Here is a 22,642-nt window from a genome sequence, read left to right on the forward strand (position 1 = left end):
CTGTCAGCTACCTAAAAAAGGATCCTGGTGTTATTTGTCTCTCAGAAACAGTTCATAACTTCCCTTCAACTCATTCATGTCACCTAAAAGGTAAACCCGTTTCTCCATCACAGCTCTGATGATCCAGTAAGGACATCTCCTGGTTTCATCTTCATGTTTCCCTCTCACCAGATAACCAAACCATATCATGACCAGCTGCTTTTTTGCAGCTGTGGCTCCAGCAAACATCAGCTGATACTAGAAATTAATATTAAATAAATTCTAACAATAGCTGATCAAGCTTAAACATGCTGCTGTTGTTTAGCGCGATATCCGCTGGTTTCCTCTTTCGGCGCAAAGTGGGCGATAAACAAACAAGAGAGCCGATCAGCTGATCACTGATCAGTTTCATGATTGAAGTAGAAACGGGAGAGGGAGGGGAGAGAATGAAAGAAGAAGAGGCAGCTGTGCAGCATAAAGACAGAATAACTCCAGCTTTGTGCTTTTTTCATTGCAGCTGAATTACGGGACAAACTGTTCCTTTTCACCTCAATAAGAAACGCGTAATATTTTCTCTGAATACCAGACGGGACGGTTGGCAACTCTAATAACTTATGAACAAAATAAAGTTCAACATCATTAACTTCATAGCACCACCCAGCTGTATAGAAACTCCGTCATGCTAGCTAGCACGCAGTACGGAAAAAGTCAGCATAACTAAAATAAACTCCACCTAAACTTGGTTCATATCTGACCCAGAGAGACTGCAGGTCATAACTTCTTACCTGAAGTTCAGTTCACACTTGGACCGGCGGCCGCCTCGGGTCTCTTTTTCTTCATCCACTTGCTGGCTTCCACCACTTGCTAATGTTACTGAATCTGTGGAAGCTCCGCGATAGCCACCACATGAAGTAACGAGTAACGAGCCTATCTAAATCCCAGTAACGAGTAACGCGTTCCTGGTTTTGGCATAATAACTAGTTACCGTGCTCGTTACCACAATAATAACATAGTTACTGTAACGCGTTACTTAATAACGCGTTAGTCCCAACACTGGCTATAAACAATATGTAACTATAACAACACAGGCAACACTGTTGCTGCATCAAAGGAGACTAAGTGATGCTGGTAGCAATCATTAACATGTCAATGAATGAATGTGTGTGAGCGCTCTGTGCTGCAGTTTATTTGTAAGCTGACAGCTGCACATTAGAGCTGTGAGACTTTAACCTTGATCCATTTAAAGATTAAAGGTTACTCGCTGCATTCAGGTCTGACACACAATCTGATGAAGGAGTTTGTCACCACATCAAAGTGAAGTTCATGTTATTGGTGGGATCTTCTCTGTGATAAATGGACTAAACACAGACTGATGGATGTTCTGATGTGTGAAACAGATGTGCAGCAGATTAGGCTCCACATCTGTTTCACACTGCATCAGCAGCTGCATACATGTAAACTTGTGTGACCATGTGACACACAGACTGTGCTGCTCAGAGCAGACTGGAAATAACAGAATCAGAGAAAATGTGGCACTTACAGCTGATTTTAATCTGAAACTCTGAACATAACCTGATCTAAACCAGGCTGTGTGTTCAGCATCTGTTACCATGGTGATATAGCCAGGTACAAAGAGAGCTGCTTTGGTGAAACTAAACACTCTGACAGGAGGCTCAACGTGGCCACGAACATGTAAATCTTTGTGTTTAAGACGTTTCTGAACCAGAAAATATTAATTGAGTCTAATTTTCAGTGTAAACAAATCTTAATCTAAATGAATTAACTGTAAAATGTTAGTAAATATGTGATTTCCACGTGTGTGATGTGAGCAGCAGGTGAAGCTGCTGTTGTAGATGTTGTTGTTCCCCTCTGTGTGTTTCTGTATTGTTGATGTTTAGTGTTTTGCTGCTAACACTTTATAACAGCTGCACACTCTTCAGCATTAGTGTTAGTTAATACTTGTTTCATCATTTATGAAGCATTGCTCCTCCTCAGTATGTCGTTCATAAACATGGATACACATGATGAAGTTTTGCTGAAGAGGCTCAAATATAACATGTTCAATGACAGCAGTCTGATACGTTTCCAATGATGGACGAACACTTTCTAAAGTTGTACATGTGTTACAGATATTCCTGAGTTAATTCAGACAGTTACTGGTTGTTAGTGAAGCATGTTGTGTGAGCTGGTCTAAAGTGAGGCCCATCCATGACTTCCAAAGCATTTATCACATAACCTGAAAGCTCAGCAGGACCTGGAGACGCCAGCAGGTCTGAGCTGTCTTCATGACAGGAAAAGGAAAACGCACAAAGTGATACAGAACATACAAATATTGATCACACAGTGCAAACATAACTCACTGAAGGTTTGCAGAATATTAAATGAGCAGGGCCAGAGTGTGAGTTTGAGGCTTTAAGAGAGGAAGAGACTCAGAGGAAGAGATTTAACTTCAATGTACTGAAACTTCTTCTTTCAAGTCAAAAGTGAATGATCATAAAACACTAGTGAATATTTCACACAGCGTCACAGACGAGTGTAAACAGCACGAACACAGTGTTGATATTGAAGCGATCAAGGCTACTTTAGCTGCTCCCTCATCACAAGGAGTCACCTGATGATGCAGGAAAGTGTCTCTGGGATGTTGAAGAGTTTGGAAGTTCTGTCGTTGGCTCCTCTGGTTTGTAGTCAGTCAGTTTTAGTAAAGACGTCCAGTCAGCTTCACTTCCAAAGTGCTCCTGAGTGAAACACAGCAGCTAAGCTGTTTGGTGCTGTGCTTTCACACAGGTGAGCTCAGGTGAAGGCTGGAAAAGGGGGCGTGGCCTCCTCGTCTGGCACAGTGAAAGCTCAGAGCAGCTGCTCAGGCTAAGGAGGTGATGAGGTTCAGAGGTGGCTCGCCATCTCCTTCATCATAGAGAATCCAACACAAACAGCATTTCCTGTCATATAAACATTGTAGAAAACAGACGTTACTGCATTAAACCAAGAAACACCAGGATTCAGTGACCATAGCAAATATAAGATCTAAACTCTCCAAATACTCCGACGTACATGAATAATACAACACTGTATTACAGCTGTTCTCACAGTGTTCTACCTTTTTACAGCAGTGACATAATTATTTGATCCTCTGCTCACTTTATGAGTTTGCTGACTTCCACAGAAATAAACAGACTCTGATTTTTATCAAAGTTTCATTTTACTGAAGACAGAAAATCAACAAAGATCCAGATTAAACTCACAAACATTGCAAAGTGTGTCAGCAGTGTGTGGTTGTTTCAATGCAGCTCACATCAAATCATCACTAAATGTTTCCTTCTTATTGTTGCAGATTTAATGTTTTCAATCATCATGAAGTCAGGTTCTTTGTGAGTCTGTTCTGTGCAGCAGCAGAGAGAGAGCAGCAGACAGGAGAGAAGATCCTGGAGCCGTTAGCATCAGTGTTCACATATCAAACATTCCCTGTTCATGAGAGACACATGGATGATGATGATGATGATGATGATGATGGTCTCAAGCAATATCAGATTAACTTCCTGTTGGATCTGTGCTCCCATATGCAGGAGTGGGAGACTAAAACAGGTCTGAGTGTCCTTCCATCATTACAGTCAGTTTTCCAGTCAGCTCCTGCAGTCTGGATCATATCTTACTCAGACATAAAGACCTCCATCCTCCTGGAGCTGCTGAAACTCCAACCAGAGAAGAAACAAGTGGAGCTGTTGTTGTGGGGAGAAGAAGAAGAAGAAGAAGAGAGTGAATTGAGGATTTTGCTGCAGTGTCTGCCTTTTATCTCACAGCTCAGGTAAACAACATGCTCTTCACACGAGTCAAATATCTGTAAGAGAAGATTTGCTGTGAAAATAAGTGATGAAAATATTTGGAGCTCCATGAATTGTAAAGTGATGATTTTGTCTTGTGCTGCCTGTTTGTCATCATCATATGTTTGACCTCATCTACATGGATCATGTTATAAATGTATTCAGACTCTGTCATATTTCAGAGGGAAACGTTCTCAGTCCATCCCTGTGTTTCACTGACGTGTTCAGCTGTTTGTTGCTATGAAGTTTCATATTTTCTATAAATATCAGACGACTTTTAATGCTTATCAGCATCTAGAATAAAGACGTTCTGATCAGAAAGGTTAGATTTATATTTGATAGGATCATGTGACTGAGCTCCTGCTGCAGAGTGTTGGAGTGCACACATGCCAGAAACATCCTTTACACCTGAATCCATCATCGCCATGGAAACAGCATGAAAGCAAACTCAACGAGTCCTTCAGTGACGTAACTCAGTAAATGAATGAGTTACATGAAGCTGGACTTTATCTCTGACTTTGTTTTACTGAGCATGATGATGATGATGGTGGTAGCAGCTCTATAGTGAGCAGATGAAGATGTCAGACAGCAGAGAGGTGTGTGATGTGAGCAGCAGGTGAAGCTGCTGTTGTAGATGTTGTTGTTCCCCTCTGTGTGTCTGCATTGTTGATGTTTAGTGTTTGACTCTCTAAAGTCAGACAGTGAATAAAATAACAGTTACAGTTCAGAACGCAGTGATTTCACACACAGGCTGTGTTTGTGTTGTGAGTCAGTAACTGTCTAAGAACACTGTTCAGCTGCTCTGATGGAAGATGGCTTTAAGATGGACTTTCATTATATACAAGATGGAGTCCATCAGCAGTGTGTGGCTGTTTTTATGCAGCTCACGTCAAATCATCACAAGTGATATAGAACATACAAATATTGATCACACAATGCAAACATAACTCACTGAAGGTTTGCAGAATATTAAATGAGCAGGGCCAGAGTCTGAGTTTGTTTGAGGCTTTAAGAGAGAAAGAGACTCTGATAAGAGATTTTTTAGTTTTGTGTTATGTTTATTTGTAGCTTCATTTAAAGGAAGAAGAGCTTGTGAATTGGAACCACCACAGAGAAAGGGAGTGAAAACATATGTGCAGAGGAATGCTGTGACATACGATACCATACCTCCTGTTTTAACAGACAAGCTGGCGCTCTCTCTCTCTCTCTCTCTCTCCTTTTATGGGAATGTCTGAATTTCTATACATACCGAGTTACCTCCTGTTTCAGCTGACAAGAGAACAGTCTCTCCTTTTATGGAAATGTTTTATATTCTGAACATGCCACTCCTACTTCCTTGAAAACTTGCTTGAAGTATAAATAAAGAACGTTCTGAAAGCCCTGGGCGGTTTTTCTGTGTCACATCTGTTGTGCACGCCAGTGCAGAGCAGATCGGACCGTTGACCGCCCGTGTGCATGTAAAAAATAGATATCTGAGTTGTGAGTTTCTTTATCTTCTAACAATTTCTCCTCACAGACTCACTGAGCAGCTGGAGCCACTCAGAGCTGTAACTTCAATGTCCTGAAACTTCTTCTTTCAAGTCAAATGTGAATGATCACAAAACACTAGTGAATATTTCACACAGCCTGACAGACGAGTGTAAACGTCACGAACACAATGTTGATATTGAAGTGATCAAGGCTACTTTAGCTGCTCCCTCATCACAAGGAGTCACCTGATGATGCAGGAAAGTGTCTCTGGGATGTTGAAGAGTTTGGAATTTCTGTTGTTGGCTCCTCTGGTTTGTAGTCAGTCAGTTTTAGTAAAGACGTCCAGTCAGCTTCACTTCCAAAGTGCTCCTGAGTGAAACACAGCTCATCACAAAGAGTCACCTGATGATAGGATAGGCCTCGAGGTAAACGAGCCGGCATCAGGAACAGGCTACGGGCTCGCGCACCCTGCGCACCCATGCCCAGTATCCTGCTAGCCAATATTCAATCCATCGATAACAAGCTTGATGACCTCAGAGCCAGAATCAAGTTCGAGAGAGACATTCGGGACTGCAACCTCCTCTGCTTCACCGAGACTTGGCTGAACCCAGCGATACCAGACCACGCCGTGCAGCCGACGGGGTTCTTTTTGGTTTACCGCATGGACAGGACAATGGAGTCGGGGAAGAAAAGAGGTGGTGGAGTGTGTTTGATGGTGAACAACAGATGGTGCGACAGCACAAACATCTCCCCACTCACACGCTCTTGCTCGTCCAATCTGGAACTTTTGATCGTTAAATGTCGCCCTTTCTATCTCCCTCGGGAATTCACTGCGGTCATTGCCTGCACTGTTTACATTCCGCCTCACGCGGACTCGGACACTGCCTTATGTGAGCTACATGAGGCTCTCACACATCAACAAACACTTCACCAAGATGCCGCACTCATTGTTATGGGAGATTTTAACAGAGTGAATCTCAAATGGACATTTCACAACCTTCACCAGCACATCAACTGCCCCACCCGGGGCACTAGGACATTAGCCCACTGCTACACCCCGTTCAAGAACTGTTACTAGGCTCAGCCCCTGGCGGCATTTGGAAAATCGGACCATGCCGCCATCTTCCTCATGCCTGCTTACAAACAAAGGCTAAAGCAGCAACCACCAATCAGGAGGGAGGTCGCTCGCTGGACGGACCAATCAGTGGCCGCGCTGCAGGACGCACTGGATGACGCAGACTGGGACATGTTTCGGCGCAGCTCTGATGACATCAACATGTTTACGGAAGCGGTTGTGGGATTTATCGGGAAACTAGCGGACGACACAGCAGAAAGATCTATCATCCGAACGTTTGCCAACCAGAAGCCGTGGGTGGATAAAAACATCCGCGACGCTCTGAGATCACGCATCGCTGCCTACAATGAAGGGCTCGTCTCTGGTAATATGGACCTATACAAGGCTGCGTCCTACAACGTGTGCAGCGCGGTCCGAAAGGCAAAGCGGAGCTACGGGAAAAACTAGAGTCACAGCTACGACAGTGCGACTCTAGGAGCCTGTGGAAAGGACTGCGGACTATAACGGACTATAAACGACCAGCTTCTTCAATGATGAATGCCGATGCTTCACTGGCTGATGAGCTGAACACGTTTTATGCTCGTTTCGACGCCGCAGCAATTAAAACTACAAACAGCTGCACGTACTCGGAGTGCACCAGTGAAGAAAATGCATTCATCATCACAGAGCATGCCGTGAGGAACACCTTCAGGAGGGTGAACACCAAGAAGGCAGCAGGACCAGATGCAATCCCTGGCCGGGTCCCGAGAGCCTGCGCTGACCAGCTAGCACCGGTGTTCACGGAGATTTTCAACCTCTCCCTGGCCCAAGCTGTGGTTCCCACAGGCTTCAAACGGTCCATTATTGTTCCTGTTCCAAAGAAACAACAGCCCGCTTGCCACAATGACTACCGTCCAGTAGCACTGACTTCAATTGTGATGAAATGTTTTGAAAGACTAATGAGAGATCACGTCACTTCTTCACTTCCTGCCACCATCGACTCACTTCAGTTTGCTTACCGGACTAATCGTTCCACAGACGATCACCTGCTCCACACATCCCTGAGTCACCTGGACACTGACAGAGGGAATTATGTAGGATGCTGTTCGTGGACTACAGTTCAGCATTCAACACAATAATTACCTCTAAGCTTTTCACCAAGTTGACGGATCTAGGACTCAGCTCATCACTGTTTCAGTGGATCCTCAACTTCCTCACAGACAGACCCCAATCAGTGAGGGTGGGAAAACAAGTCTCCCCCTCCATCTCACTCAGCACTGGAGTGCCTCAGGGCTGTGTTTTAAGCCCCCTGCTGTACTCACTGTACACTTATGACTGTGTAGCCACATCAGACACCACCTCCATCGTCAAGTTTGCTGACGACACTGCTGTTTTGGGCCTGATCTCCGACAACATTGAGACGGCCTACCTGGAGGAGATTAGCAACCTGGAGACCTGGTGCCAGGAGAATAACCTCCTCCTAAACGTCAGCAAGACTAAGGAGCTGATCGTGGACTTCACTACAAAGCAGGCGAGGAATTACAAGCCCCTCATCATCAGTGGCACGCCAGTGGAGAGAGTGGACAGTTTCCGATACCTGAGTGTCCACATCACTCAGGACCTGTCATGGTCCTGCCACATCAACTCCCTGGTTAAGGAAGCCCGTCAGCGTCTCTTCTTCCTCAGAAGACTTAGAGACTTCCATCTGCCACTGAAGGTGCTCAAGAACTTCTACTCCTGCACCATCGAGAGCGTCCTGACGGCAAACATCTGCACCTGGTTTGGGAACAGCACCAAGCAGGACAGACGAGATCTGCAAAAGAGTGGTGCGCTCGGCAGAACGCATCATTCAATCAGAGCTCCCTGACCTGCTGTCCATCTACACCAAGCGGTGCAAGTCCAAAGCTAGGAAGATTATGATGGACCTCTCCCATCCCAAGAATGAACTCTTCTCACTGTTGAGGTCGGGAAGCGCTTCCGCTCCCTTAAGGCCAAAACAGAGAGAATGAGGAGGAGCTTCTTCCCCCAGGCTATTCGGGGCCTGAACCAGGTGTAGGGCTGGACTCTCCCACACATCAAATCAACACACGCACCACCACACATTTCCTATAATCCTATAATTCCTGTAATTTATAATCTTTCTAATCTTTCTAATCTCTTCTGCTATTTGCACATTCTTTACTGTAAATTCCTAAGTTAATTTGTAAATTTTGTAGTAACCTGTAAATTGTAAATATTGTAAAACTTTTTTTCTGTCATTTAATGGTCGGGCATTGTACAGCTACAAGCATTACACACCCCCCCCCACCCCCAATGTCATACTGTGTATGGTTGTGTGTGTGTGTGACAAATAGAATCTGAATTTGAATTTGAATGATGCAGGAAAGTGTCTCTGGGATGTTTAAGAGTTTGGAAGTTCTGTCGTTGGCTCCTCCGGTTTGTAGTCAGTCAGTTTTAGTAAAGACGTCCAGTCAGGTTCACTTCCAAAGTGCTCCTGAATGAAACACAGCAGCTAAGCTACACTGAACAAAAATATAAACGCAACACCTTTGTTACTGCTCCCATTCCCCATGGGATGGACGTAGAGACCTAAAATTCATTCCAGATACACAATATAACCATCCCTCCCAAACAGTGGTCACAAATCAGTCCAAATGTGTGGTAGTGGGCACATCTGCCATATTGAGATAATCCATCCCACCTCACAGGTGTGCCACATCAGGATGCTGATCTGACATCATGAGTAGTGCACAGGTGTACCTCAGACTGCCCACAACAAAAGGCCACCCTGGAATGTGCAGTTTTTTGCGCTATTGGGGGTCTGGGGACCCAGAACCGGTCAGTATCTGGTGTGACCACCATTTGCCTCATGCAGTGCAACACATCGTCGCATGGAGTCTATCAGATTGTCAATTGTGGCCTGTGGAATGTTGGTCCACTCCACTTCAATGGCTGTGCGGGGTTGTTGGATATTCGTGGGAACTGGTACACGCTGTCGTATACGCCGGTCAAGCACATCCCGAACATGCTCAATGGGTGACATGTCCGGTGAGTATGCTGGCCATGCAAGAACTGGGACATTCTCAGCTGCCATCTGCCCTGAACAATGTGAACCATGATTCATCCGTGAAGCGCACACCTCTCCAACGTGCCAGACGCCATCGAATGTGAGCATTTGCCCACACAAGTCTGTTACGGCGACGAGCTGGATTCAGATCAAGACCCCGATGAGGACGACGGGCATGCAGTTGAGCGTCTCTGAGACGGTTTCTGACAGTTTGTGCAGAAATTGTTTGGCTGTGCAAACCAATTGTTCCAGCAGCTGTCTGGGTGGCTGGTCTCAGACGATCTTGGAGGTGAACCTGCTGGATGTGGAGGTCCTGGGCTGGTGTGGTTACACGAGGTCTGCGGTTGTGAGGCCGGTTGGATGTGCTGCCATATTCTCTGAAACGCCTGTGGAGACGGCTTATGGTTGAGAAATGAACATTCAATGCACGGGCGACAGATCTGGTTGACATTCCTGCTGTCAGCATGCCAATTGCACGCTCCCTCATTGCTTGTGGCATCTGTGGCATTTTGCTGTGGGCAGTCTGAGGTACACCTGTGCACTACTCATGATGTCAGATCAGCATCCTGATGTGGCACACCTGTGAGGTGGGATGGATTATCTCAATATGGCAGATGTGAGAGACCATCCCCATGGGATGGTCTCTACGTCCATCCCATGGGGAATGGGAGCAGTAACAAAGGTGTTGCGTTTATATTTTTGTTGAGTGTATTTGGTGCTGTGCTTTCACACAGGTGAGCTCAGGTGAAGGCTGGAAAAGGGGCGTGGCCTCCTTGTCTGGCACAGTGAAAGCTCAGAGCAGCTGCTCGGTCTAAGGAGGTGATGAGGTTCAGAGGTGGCTCGCCATCTCCTTCATCATAGAGAATCCAACGCAAACAGCATTTCCTGTCATATAAACATTGTAGAAAACAGACGTTACTGCATTAAACCAAGAAATACCAGGATTCAGTGACCATAGCAAATATAAGATCTAAACTCTCCAAATACTCCGACGTACATGAATAATACAACACTGTATTACAGCTGTTCTCACAGTGTTCTACCTTTTTACAGCAGTGACATAATTATTTGATCCTCTGCTCAATTTATGAGTTTGCTGACTTCCAAAGAAATAAACAGACTCTGATTTTATCAAAGTTTCATTTTACTGAAGACAGAAAATCAACAAAGATCCAGATCAAACTCACAAACATTGCAAAGTGTGTCAGCAGTGTGTGGTTGTTTCAATGCAGCTCACATCAAATCATCTCTAAATGTTTCCTTTTTATTGTTGCAGATTTAATGTTTTGAATGATCATCATGAAGTCAGGTTCTTTGTGAGTCTGTTCTGTGCAGCAGCAGAGAGAGAGCAGCAGACAGGAGAGAAGATCCTGGAGCCGTTAGCATCAGTGTGCAGATACAAAAACAGTCCTCTTAAAGAGAAATGGTGTGACTTCCTCCTGGACCTGTACTCTTATGAGACTGAAACAGGTGTGAGTGTCCTTCCATCATTACAGTCAGTTTTCCAGTCAGCTCCTGCAGTCTGGTCCATAAACCTCTCAGAGAGAAAGACCTCCATCCTCCTGGAGCTGCTGAAACTCCAACCAGAGAAGAAACAAGTGGAGCTGAGAGGCTGCTCACATGAAGAGAGTGAAGTGAGGAGTTTGCTGCAGTGTCTGCCTTTTATCTCACAGCTCAGGTAAGTCAGATTGTATTCAGAAGCTTAGTGAAGAGTTTTGATGGAGAACATGCGTTCACCACATGCAGTATACACATAGTATATAGTTACTTTACAAAGAAAGCAGAAAAACAACTTTTCTATTCATTTAATCTTAAAGTAAAGTTTTTACCGTCTCTTCTTGATTTAAAGAAGCTTCTAAAAGTGGAATTTTGAGAAATTTCTAAAATATTTGTGTTTTCTTGTTTTTATGAGGATTAATAAATTAGTTATGTGCTGCAACTCAGATGATATGTTTCCCTCGTTTATGTTATATTTAACATGGAGCGTCATTATGTACAGGAAACATGGACCAGATGGAGTCCATCAGCAGTGTGTGGCTGTTTTTATGCAGCTCACATCAAATCATCACTAAATGTTTCCTTCTTATTGTTACAGTGTTGATGTTTGGAGTCGTCATGGAGCAGTCAGGATCTTTGTGAGTCTGTTCTGTGCAGCAGCAGAGAGAGAGCAGCAGACAGGAGAGAAGATCCTGGAGCTGTTAGCATCAGTGTGCACATATCAGACATTCCCTCTTCATGAGAGACACATGGATGAAGATTATCAGAGAGACTTTCTGTTGGATCTGTGCTCCCATGTGAAGGACTGTGAGACTAAAACAGGTCTGAGTGTCCTTCCATCATTACAGCCAGTTTTCCAGTCAGCTCCTGCAGTCTGGTCCATAGACCTCTCAGAGAGAAAGACCTCCATCCTCCTGGAGCTGCTGAAACTCCAACCAGAGAAGAAACAAGTGGAGCTGACAGGCTGCTCACATGAAGAGAGTGAAGTGAGGAGTTTGCTGCAGTGTCTGCCTTTTATCTCACAGCTCAGGTAAGTCAGATTGTATTCAGAAGCTTAGTGAAGAGTTTTGATGGAGAACATGCGTTCACCACATGCAGTATACACATAGTATATAGTTACAAAGAAAGCAGAAAACAACTTTTCTATTAATTTAATCTTAAAGTAAAGTTTTTACCGTCTCTTCTTGATTTAAAGAAGCTTCTAAAAGTCGAATTTTGACAAATTTCTAAAATATTTGTGTTTTCTTGTTTTTATGAGGATTAATAAATTAGTTATGTGCTGCAACTGAGATGATATGTTTCCCTCTTTTATGTTATATTTAACATGGAGCGTCATTATGTACAGGAAGCATGGACCAGATGGAGTCCATCAGCAGTGTGTGGCTGTTTTTATGCAGCTCACATCAAATCATCACTGAATGTTTCCTTCTTATTGTTCCAGTCTTGATGTTTGGAATGGTTATGGAGCAGTCAGGATCTTTGTGAGTCTGTTCTGTGCAGCAGCAGAGAGAGAGCAGCAGACAGGAGAGAAGATCCTGGAGCTGTTAGCATCAGTGTGCACATATCAGACATTCCCTCTTCATGAGAGATACTTCTATGATTATTATGATCTGAAGCAATATCAGATTAACTTCCTGTTGGATCTGTGCTCCCATGTGAAGGACTGTGAGACTAAAACAGGTCTGAGTGTCTTTCAATCAGTCAGTTACAGTCAGTTTTCCAGTCAGCTCCTGCAGTCTGGATCATAAAGCTGTGTCTGCCTTTTATCTCACAGCTCAAGTACACGAATTCTTCTTTACATGATTAATTCTTCAGAAGACGAGATGCTCCCTGAAGTCATCAGTGGAAACATTTTTCAGTATATGCATTTTAATATAATTGTATAATTGTACAGACGGCTGAAGAGTGAAGCAGCTTGATCATAAGCTGGCTTTCTTTGCGTGAGCTGGCTTGATGAAAGCTAAACCTGCAGTCAGAGATGACAGCTGTGACAATGTGGGGGTAACTTTGTGTTCAGCTTCAGTCTCTGTCCACACTCACATAAAAGGAGGCCTTGGATTTGTTTTTTCTCTCTTCTTCCACACAAAATGGACCAATCGAATGCCGCCTTCATCAGTCACAAACATGAGCACATGAATGGATGATAAACATCTGTGAAGAAGTGAATGAATAGATGTGTGTGAGCGCTCTGTGCTGCGGTTTATTTGTAAGCTGACAGCTGCACATTAGAGCTGTAAGAAATCTTCTCCTTCCTAGCGGTTCATATCCCGCGATGCTGGGTCTGCTGTTTTGCATGCCTCCCTCCACTTCTTCCTATCCAGGGCGTCTTCTGGTGTAACATTCACAACCTTCATATCATCTTTGATTTGGTCCATCCAGCGCTTTTTTGGTCTTCCTCGTGGCCTGTTGTCACCCAGATCTAATTGCTGGGCTTTCTTTGCGATGCAGTTCTTATCGCTACGGGCAACATGGCCGTACCATCGGCGCCTCGCCTCTTGCATCTTGTTTGTGATCAGTGTCACTCCCACCGTTTCCTGACATCTTTGTTCCTCATTCGGTCTAGTCGTGTGAGACCCAGAGGCCACCGCAACATCTTCATCTCCATCAAAAGTTGCACAATTCAAGTACCTCGGGTCCCTTGACACCTTGGACTGCGAAGTGTAAGAAATATTTTTATAAATTATCATTGAAAAAATATTTTAATAGTAAGGGAATATGAGCAGTGTTACAGGCACAGCCCTGAAGACTGTACCGTCATGGGCAGTGTGGTCCGTGCAATTCTGCACATTTTTCTTTCTTTTTTTTTTAACAGCGCATTGTGTTCTGCGTCCTGATTGATTGTTAATGGTCTACAGCCAACCTTGTGTCTCCTGTCCAGTGCAGAATGTGTTCAGCTTGTCAAATTTACACAACTCTTCACTTGCTAGCGGTGTCACTCTGCTGTCCTGTATGTTTGTAAGTTTTCTCCCCAACAAACTGTTATGTTCAAGGTTCAAGGTTCAAGGTTCTTTATTATTTGTCACATGCATAGTTATACAAGTATAACACACAGTGAAATGTAGCCTGACACGCTCCTCGACATGTGCAAAAATTGGGGGGGGGGGGGGGGGGGGGGTGTAGAGGAAGAACATTATATATATATATATATATATATATATATATACAGACATATAGTATATACACTGGGTGAATGTGCAGTAGTAGCAGCAAGCAGGTGAATTCTGTATATTAATATGAATAGATATCTGACTATTTTACAGGATAGACAATATAAACATATTTAAAATTAAAGGAATTGAAATGTACATTGTGCCTTGGTTTAGTGTCTGGAAGAGAGTCCTGTCTCAGTCAATTATAGATGATGTGAGAGGGCGGGTGTGTGTGTTTAGGGCACGGATGGCTTGGGGATAGAAGCTCCTCTTGAGTCTCTCTGTCCTTGCCCGGAAGATGCGGAACCTTCTACCAGATTGCAGAAGTTGGAACAGTTTGTTGCCAGGATGGGACGGGTCCTTCAGTATCTGCTCTAGTCCGGCATCTCCTGGTGTAGGTGTCCTGAAGCGGGGGGAGAGCAATCCTGCAGCAGCGTTCTGCTGTACGGATCACTCTCTGGAGAGCTTTTTGGTCCTTCACACAGCTGTTCCCAAACCACGATGTCATGTTCTGTGTGAGGATGCTCTCCACAGCGCCTGTATAGAAAATCCTGAGGATCTTTGGAGAGACCCTGAACTTCCTCAGTTGTCGTAGGTGATACAGGCGCTGCCTAGCCTTTTTGGTCTGGACCTGAATGTGGGCAGCCCATGTCAGGTCTGAGGAGATGTGGACACCAAGATACTTGAAGGACTGCACCCTCTCCACTGGAGCTCCATTGATGATGATGGGCTTGTAGTCTCTGTGCTGACCCCTTCTGAAGTCCACCACCAGCTCCTTGGTCTTGCTGACGTTCAGCTGGAGGTGGTTGTCCTGGCACCACGATGCCAGATTCTTCACTTCATCCATGTAGGCCGCCTCATAGTTGTTGAAGATGGCACCCAACACCACTGTGTCGTCAGCAAACTTCACAATGGTGTTGGAGCCATGGGTGGCCACACAGTCTGAAGTGTAGAGGGAGTAGAGCAGTGGCGAGAGGACACATCCCTGAGGTGCTCCTGTGTTGATGGTGATGCTGTTGGAGAAGCACCTGCCCACCCTCACCACCTGAGTTCTGCCAGTGAGGAAGTCCAACACCCACTCACACAGACGGCTGTTAAGTCCCAGATCCCTCAGCTTTGTGAACAGTCTGCAGGGCACTATTGTGTTAAACGCTGAACTGTAATCAACAAACAGCATTCTCACATAGTTACCCTGTTTCTTGTCCACGTGGCTGAGAGTGGTGTGTAGGACGTGGGCGATGGCATCCTCTGTGGATCTGTTGGATCTGTAGGCGAACTGCAGCGGATCTGTGGTGTCTGGGATGGAGGAGGAGATGATGTTCTTCAGCAGCCTCTCAAACACCTTCATTACTACCGAGGTCAGTGCAACTGGCCGGTAATCGTTCAGGGATGAGGGTTTGCTGTTCTTGGGCACAGGGATGATGGTGGATCTTTTGAAGCATGTGTGGACCACAGACTTCGCCAGGGACTCGTTGAAGATGTAAGTGAACACACCTGCTAGCTGGTCAGCACAGCAGCGCAGCAGACGGCCGGTGATACCGTCTGGCCCCGCCGCTTTCCTTGTGTTCACTCTCCTCAGTGCCGCTCGGACGTCATGCTCCGCGATGCTGGTCACCGGGCTCTCGCTGATGACATCACTGTTCTTAGTCTAGGCGTGTATTGAACACAACAAGAAATTGGCCCCACTCACGCACCACCAAAGCAAGAACACAAACAGTCGTATCTTTCAAAGTGCTAAGCAGCCATTTACTTGCTTCAGCAGTGAGCAGTGCCAAAAATAACAAACAAAACTCCCTATTGGTCCCTACGCTTTCCTACACAAATGAAAACCAACCAAAAGGCAATTCAGTTACCTAACTTTCTAAATGAAAAACAGGAGAAAACTTAATCAACAAAAATGGCTTCTCACGCCTACTAGGCTGCTGCAGTGAACAATATATACAAGGTGAACAAAATACACGATTGCTACTTTACAAATCTATTTACAGCTATTTTCAAGATTAAGGTACTAACGACACACACACACACACACACACACACACACACACGGTTATACTGGCAAATCAATGGGCAAAGACACTTTACGAAACAACGAATCAAAAACACATGCTCTTCTTTGTTGGATGGTGGAGGCTAGGAGAGAGGGCGGCCAGTTGGCTGTCATCTGGTGGGTAAATACTGGAGGTGATAAACCAATTATCCAATCCGAGGACAGGAAGAGACTGCAACCAAATACTCAGCAGGCACGCCCAGGTGTCCACTTCCTAAGAAAGAAAAGGGGAAAAAACCCACAACCATCCTCTGGTGGGAGGAGTCACACATAAAAGAAACACTGACAACATTGGATCATAACAAAACACAACAATGTCGACGAAACGTTTTGCACGTCAGAGGCTCCTGCGGTAGCTCCCAAAAGGCTGAGGAAGACGCTAACTATGGCACAAAAAGTTGGATTCTAAGACGCATTAAGCAAAGCCAAACAGTCAGAGAAGTCAAACTTGACTCATTGTTCTTGCTTCGTCTACTTCTGTACCATTGATTCATTAATGTTGAATTCTCTGCAGCTGCTCTGTTCCCATGTTCTGAAAACAGGGATTGATCTTTGGTTTCATTCTATAATACTGGACTTATTTTTCTAACAAGGTTTGAACTTTGTGTTTAAACAAGCGAGAGAAGAGTGAAAATGTTCATACCTGTCTGAGGAAAGTGTACAGCTTGTAGTGAGGTTATTTACAGCCTTCAAACATCTATAATAACTTTAAAAAATGTAGCTGACTACTGTACAGATTTCACCTATCGCGGGATTTTTTAGAACCTAACTGCCGCAATAAACGAGGGACCGCTTTACACATAAAATAATGACGCTTCTGCCTTTAAATGGGGGGACAGTAACTGCGTGTGTAAGTGTGTAAAAACCACAAATAGTAAGACGTGAAAAATGTGACAAAAGACGCACAACTTTTGACGCTGCGTGATGAACCCCGTATTCCTCGTCCACGTAAATGCAATAAAGGAGTTTTAAAAAATCTGTCACGGTCTGGCTAGGGCAGACCGTATGTTGCAGGGAAGGACTCAAGCGCAGACCGAAATGAGATGTGAATAACAAAACAAGCCGTTTATTAAGGCAAGAAATGAGGGTACAAAATAATAGGGAATCGATGAAAACTAAACACTGACCTAAACTGGGTGAACTAAAACGAAACGTACAAAACTCTAAACATAACGAACTGACAGGGATACCTGGAGCGGAGACATAGGAAACAACGGAGCAGTACAACAGACGACCTGACAAAGAATGACTGAGAACACACAGACTAAATGGACACAGGAGGATAATGAGGGAAGTGGCAACACATGGGAACCCAGCTGACACATAAACATAATTACGTCACAGGGGAGAGTAACTGAACATGATGAACACAGACACGCCAGACCTCTTCACAATAAAACAGGAAACACAGTGAGATATAGACATGACAACCTGAACTTGACAACATAAGCCACAGACATGAAATACATGAAAAGCAGGGGAGACATAACATAGTGATAGAAAACACAAGAGGGAACTAATAAGCAAATGAACATAGAAGACCTGATGAGCTTAACATACTATAAACATCAAAATGAACTAAAACTCAAAACACTGGGTCCTAAGACCCAGGATCGTGACAGAGCCCCCCCTTCAAGGGCGGATTCCAGACGCCCAAAACCACGAAAAACAAAACCAAAAACAACCCACCCAGGGCGGGTGGCGGGGGTCCAGGACGGAGGGCCAGAAACAAAGCCACAAAAACACAATGTCCATCAAAAACACAGGAGCGCAGGGAACAGTTCACAACTCCTCAGGGGGCCGACCCGGAGGGTGACGGTCCAGAAGTCCATAGTTCATTTGATCAGGGGGCAAGCCCGGAGGCCGACGGCACAGGAGTTCATGGTCAAATAGTTCCGGGGGCCGTCCGTGCGGACGGCAACGGCGGCGACATGGAAACAGTTCAGGGGGCCGACCCGGAGGTCGAGAGCACCACAGGTGGAACAGTTCAGGCGGCCGACCCCGATGGCAACGATGTCCAGCTGATGGCCCGGAAAGCGGCTGGCGATTCCGAAGGGCAAAACGTGGCGTGGGCGGCAGCAACACAGCCGCAGGACCAGGCGAGGCCGACACAGAAGCAGAGGCTGAAGCTGGACCAGACGAGGCAGACGCAGAGGCCGGACCAGGCGACGGCGAAGCAGGAGCCGAGGCCGGACCAGGCGTAGACGATGAGGCAGAGGCCGGTCCAGGCGTAGACGATGAGGCAGAGGTCGGACCAGGCGAAGCAGAGGCTGAAGCCGGACCAGGCGTAGCACAGGCAGAGGCCAGACCAGGCGTAGCACAGGCAGAGGCCGGACCAGGCGTAGCACAGGCAGAGGCCGGACCAGGCGTAGACGATGAGGCAGAGGCTGGACCAGGCGTAGCAGAAGCTGAGACCGGACCAGGCGTAGCAGAAGCAGAGGCTGGACCAGACAAGGACGAAGACTCGGATGCAGCCGGACCAGGCGATGACGAAGACTCGGATGCAGCCGGACCAGGCGAAGCACAGGCTGAAGCCGGACCAGGCGAAGCACAGGCTGAAGCCGGACCAGGCGTAGACGATGAAGCAGGGGCCGGACCAGGCGTAGACGATGAAGCAGGGGCCGGACCAGGCGTAGACGATGAAGCAGAGGCCGCCACAGGTGGCGGCCGAACGGGCTCCTCGGGCCCTCCAGCGGAGACGGGTGGCCGAACGGGCTCCTCGGGCCCTCCAGCGGAGACGGGTGGCCGGACGGGCTCCTCGGGCCCTCCAGCGGAGACGGGTGGCCGAACGGGCTCCTCGGGCCCTCCAGCGGAGACGGGTGGCCGGACGGGCTCCTCGGGCCCTCCATTGGAGACAGGAGGCTGAACGGGCCCCTCGCACCCTCCAGCGGAGACAGGAGGCTGAACGGGCCCCTCGGACCCTCCAGCGGAGGCAGGAGGCTGGACGGGCCCCTCGGGCCCTCCAGCTGACGTGGCATGAGGCTGGACGGGCTCCTCGGGCCCTCCAGCTGACGTGGCATGAGGCTGGACGGGCTCCTCGGGCCCTCCAGCTGACGTGGCATGACCAGTAGGTGCAGAGACCACCGGCTGAACAGAAGGCTGAGCAGGTGGAGCAAATGACTGAGCTGCACAGTGGGTTAAGGGCTGGGCTAACGGAAGCACAGGAATGTAAGCTACGGACCAGGCTGCTAACAGAGCTAACGACTGAGCTAATGACTGAAAGGCATGCAGTAGCGATGGCGGTGTGGATTGCAGACCGAATTCTCCCGAGCCCTCAGTAGAGACAGGGACGGGTGCGGGAGCATGCCGGACACTAGCCACTCCCACCCGAGGAGTAGGAACGGGTGCGGAGACGGGCTGTATCCTGGCTGCCCTCACCCTGGGGACCGGAACAGGTACCTGCAACGGCTGGGCAACTGCCCTTCCCACCCGAGGAGCAGGTACGGGTGCAGAAAGGGTCAGAGCCTCAGCCGGCCTGGAAACCAGAGCGGGAGCCAACTGGGCCTCAGTCTCCCCCACCCGAGGAACAGACACGGGTGCAGAGGTACGCTGGGCCCAAGCTGCCCCGGGAGGAGAAACACGAGCAGGAATGGGAGTAGGCTCAGAAAAAACAGTCGCAGAAACGGCAGGCTCAGGGTCGACATATACGGGGTCGACAAAAACGGATCTATCAAAAATGAACCCGCCGTCCACTTCATGTTTAGCAGTCTTAGCATTTGCAGTCCTAGTTTTAACAGCTTCCGAAATCCGTGGGTTAGTGGTAGCAAAGCGGGTTGACTCGGGGATAACTGAAACGGACCTCACAGAACCTGAACAGACGGAAGCGGAACCGAGTGTGTTTGTCCTGGTAGCGTGATTAACAGTCTTTCCCTTAACCGTATGTGCAGGCTTAGGTGAGTGGGAATTGTCTTTCATCCCTCCCTGTGTAGAGGGAGTAAAACAAAACGGATCCTCCCAGTCCACGTCGTCATCCATAAGGGAAATTCCCCATGGATCGGAAGTGAGCAGATTGTTGTTAGCATCAGACGGGACGTGAGGGTAATAGTCATTGTTACTCACCACCGTGAGCTCGGCATTGTCCAGTTTATGGCGACGGGCGCGCCGCTTCCTTCGAGTGGAGGAAGCCGGCGGAGCGAGCGACTGAGCCCCCGGTGCACAACACGGCGACAACGAGGCTGGAGCGTGAGCGCCTGTAGCCACGCGAAAAACTCCCACCTGAAGCGGACGAGGTTTGGAAACAGGCGGGGACTTACGGCAGCTCTTGGGACCTCCGAGAGCCAGCCGAGTCCCGTGGAAAATCCGCTCATAGTCGGGGGCGTGCCACGGCTTCCAGCGGAGCTCCTCCTCCAGCTGGGCGAAGGCTGCCTCCCGACGCTCGTAAAGCTCGCGGTCTGCTGAGTCCATAGTGTTCAGGTCGTACTGTCACGGTCTGGCTAGGGCAGACCGTATGTTGCAGGGAAGGACTCAAGCGCAGACCGAAATGAGATGTGAATAACAAAACAAGCCGTTTATTAAGGCAAGAAATGAGGGTACAAAATAATAGGGAATCGATGAAAACTAAACACTGACCTAAACTGTGTGAACTAAAACGAAACATACAAAACTCTAAACATAACGAACTGACAAGGATACCTGGAGCGGAGACATAGGAAACAACGGAGCAGTACAACGGACGACCTGACAAAGAATGACTGAGAACACACAGACTAAATGGACACAGGAGGATAATGAGGGAAGTGGCAACACATGGGAACCCAGCTGACACATAAACATAATTACGTCACAGGGGAGAGTAACTGAACATGATGAACACAGACACGCCAGACCTCTTCACAATAAAACAGGAAACACAGTGAGATATAGACATGACAACCTGAACTTGACAACATAAGCCACAGACATGAAATACATGAAAAGCAGGGGAGACATAACATAGTGATAGAAAACACAAGAGGGAACTAATAAGCAAATGAACATAGAAGACCTGATGAGCTTAACATACTATAAACATCAAAATGAACTAAAACTCAAAACACTGGGTCCTAAGACCCAGGATCGTGACAAAATCTCAGTTTTAGATTATTCAAAATGCCGTTCACGTGTGAACGAAAGACCCAAACACATAGAAAAAGCTGCCTTTATCCATCTAGGTGTGAACGGAGTGTAAATGAGTTAGTAGATTATTTTCTTGCTACCAGTAAATGATTGCAGTTTACTCTTATTTGTTTAATTATTTACTAAAGGTTTGAGGTGTGAAATAAATTTTAAGTCGAGTTGGTATTGGTCTGGTGAGTAACCTTCAGTAATAGTAATAAATCACACAGCAATAGGACATTAATGTAGTTTTAAAAAGCATGATAATATATTTTGTAATCCATAGTATTCAGAATACGTTACTGTCAGGGTTTCTGGGTCGTTGACCCAGTATTTTCAGTTCATGTTCACTGTTTATCCTCTGTACGTTCCACTTCCTGTTTTGTGTTACGTTACTCTGTGTGCATTATGTTCTAGTTCTTATTCCATGCATCGTTAGTTCAATTGTGTTCAGCTGCTCACTCACCTGTCACCTATCAATCATTGTTCAGCCAGTGTATTTAAGTCCTCAGTTCTCTCCTGGTCAGCGTCGCGTCGCGTCATTAATGTTGTCGCTACTGTCTATGCCCCATGTTTGCCTTCCAAGTCCAGATCAGTCAGCCGTTCATTCAGTTATTCAGTCAGTCAGCCATCTCCTGTTTTCGTCATTCGTCCCTCACAATAAACACCCTGCATCTTCACCGTGAGTCCTGCGTTTGAGTCCTTTTCTCCACATCCACTCAGCAACCCCTGACAGTTACAAAATACCTTTTGGGGCATGTAATCTGTAATCTGTAGTGGAATACATTTGAAAACTTACCTTCCCAACACTGACTGTGAGTCAGAAACAGTCTAAATACTATGCTCAGCTGCTCTGATGGAAGACGGCTTTAAAATGGACTTTCATTATATACAGGACACACATAGGCAAGTCCATCAGCAGTGTGTGGCTGTTTTTATGCAGCTCACATCAAATCATCACTGAAGGTTTCCTTCTTATTGTTCCAGAGTTGATGCTGAGACATCAGATGAAGACAGAACGAGGATCTTTGTGAGTCTGTTCTGTGCAGCAGCAGAGAGAGAGCAGCAGACAGGAGAGAAGATCCTGGAGCTGTTAGCATCAGTGTGCACATATCAGACATTCCCCGTTCATGAGAGACACATAAATGAAGATGATGATGATTATCTGAAGCAATATCAGAGAGACTTCCTGTTGGATCTGTGCTCCCATGTGAAGGACTGTGAGACTAAAACAGGTCTGAGTGTCCTTCCATCATTACAGTCAGTTTTCCAGTCAGCTCCTGCAGTCTGGTCCATAGACCTCTCAGAGAGAAAGACCTCCATCCTCCTGGAGCTGCTGAAACTCCAACCAGAGAAGAAACAAGTGGAGCTGACAGGCTGCTCACATGAAGAGAGTGAAGTGAGGAGTTTGCTGCAGTGTCTGCCTTTTATCTCACAGCTCAGGTAAATAAGTGATGTTGGTTTCAT

General features: G+C 46.5%; 1 protein-coding gene and 1 long non-coding RNA gene across 2 annotated transcripts in view; both read left to right on the forward strand.

Annotated features, from left to right (window-relative positions):
• LOC120747020 overlaps window positions 1-22,642 on the forward strand; it is a 75,339-nt gene that overhangs the window by 47,976 nt on the left and 4,721 nt on the right. The gene's annotated exons all lie outside the window — the stretch shown is intronic.
• LOC120747023 lies at window positions 10,996-22,289 on the forward strand. The gene is made up of 2 exons (XR_005699027.1): window positions 10,996-11,063; window positions 22,163-22,289. It is a non-coding gene; the product is annotated as an uncharacterized LOC120747023 (long non-coding RNA).

Source organism: Simochromis diagramma, unplaced genomic scaffold (genome assembly GCF_900408965.1).
Source record: "Simochromis diagramma unplaced genomic scaffold, fSimDia1.1 OVJJ01000414.1, whole genome shotgun sequence".
Lineage (NCBI taxonomy): Eukaryota > Metazoa > Chordata > Actinopteri > Cichliformes > Cichlidae > Simochromis > Simochromis diagramma.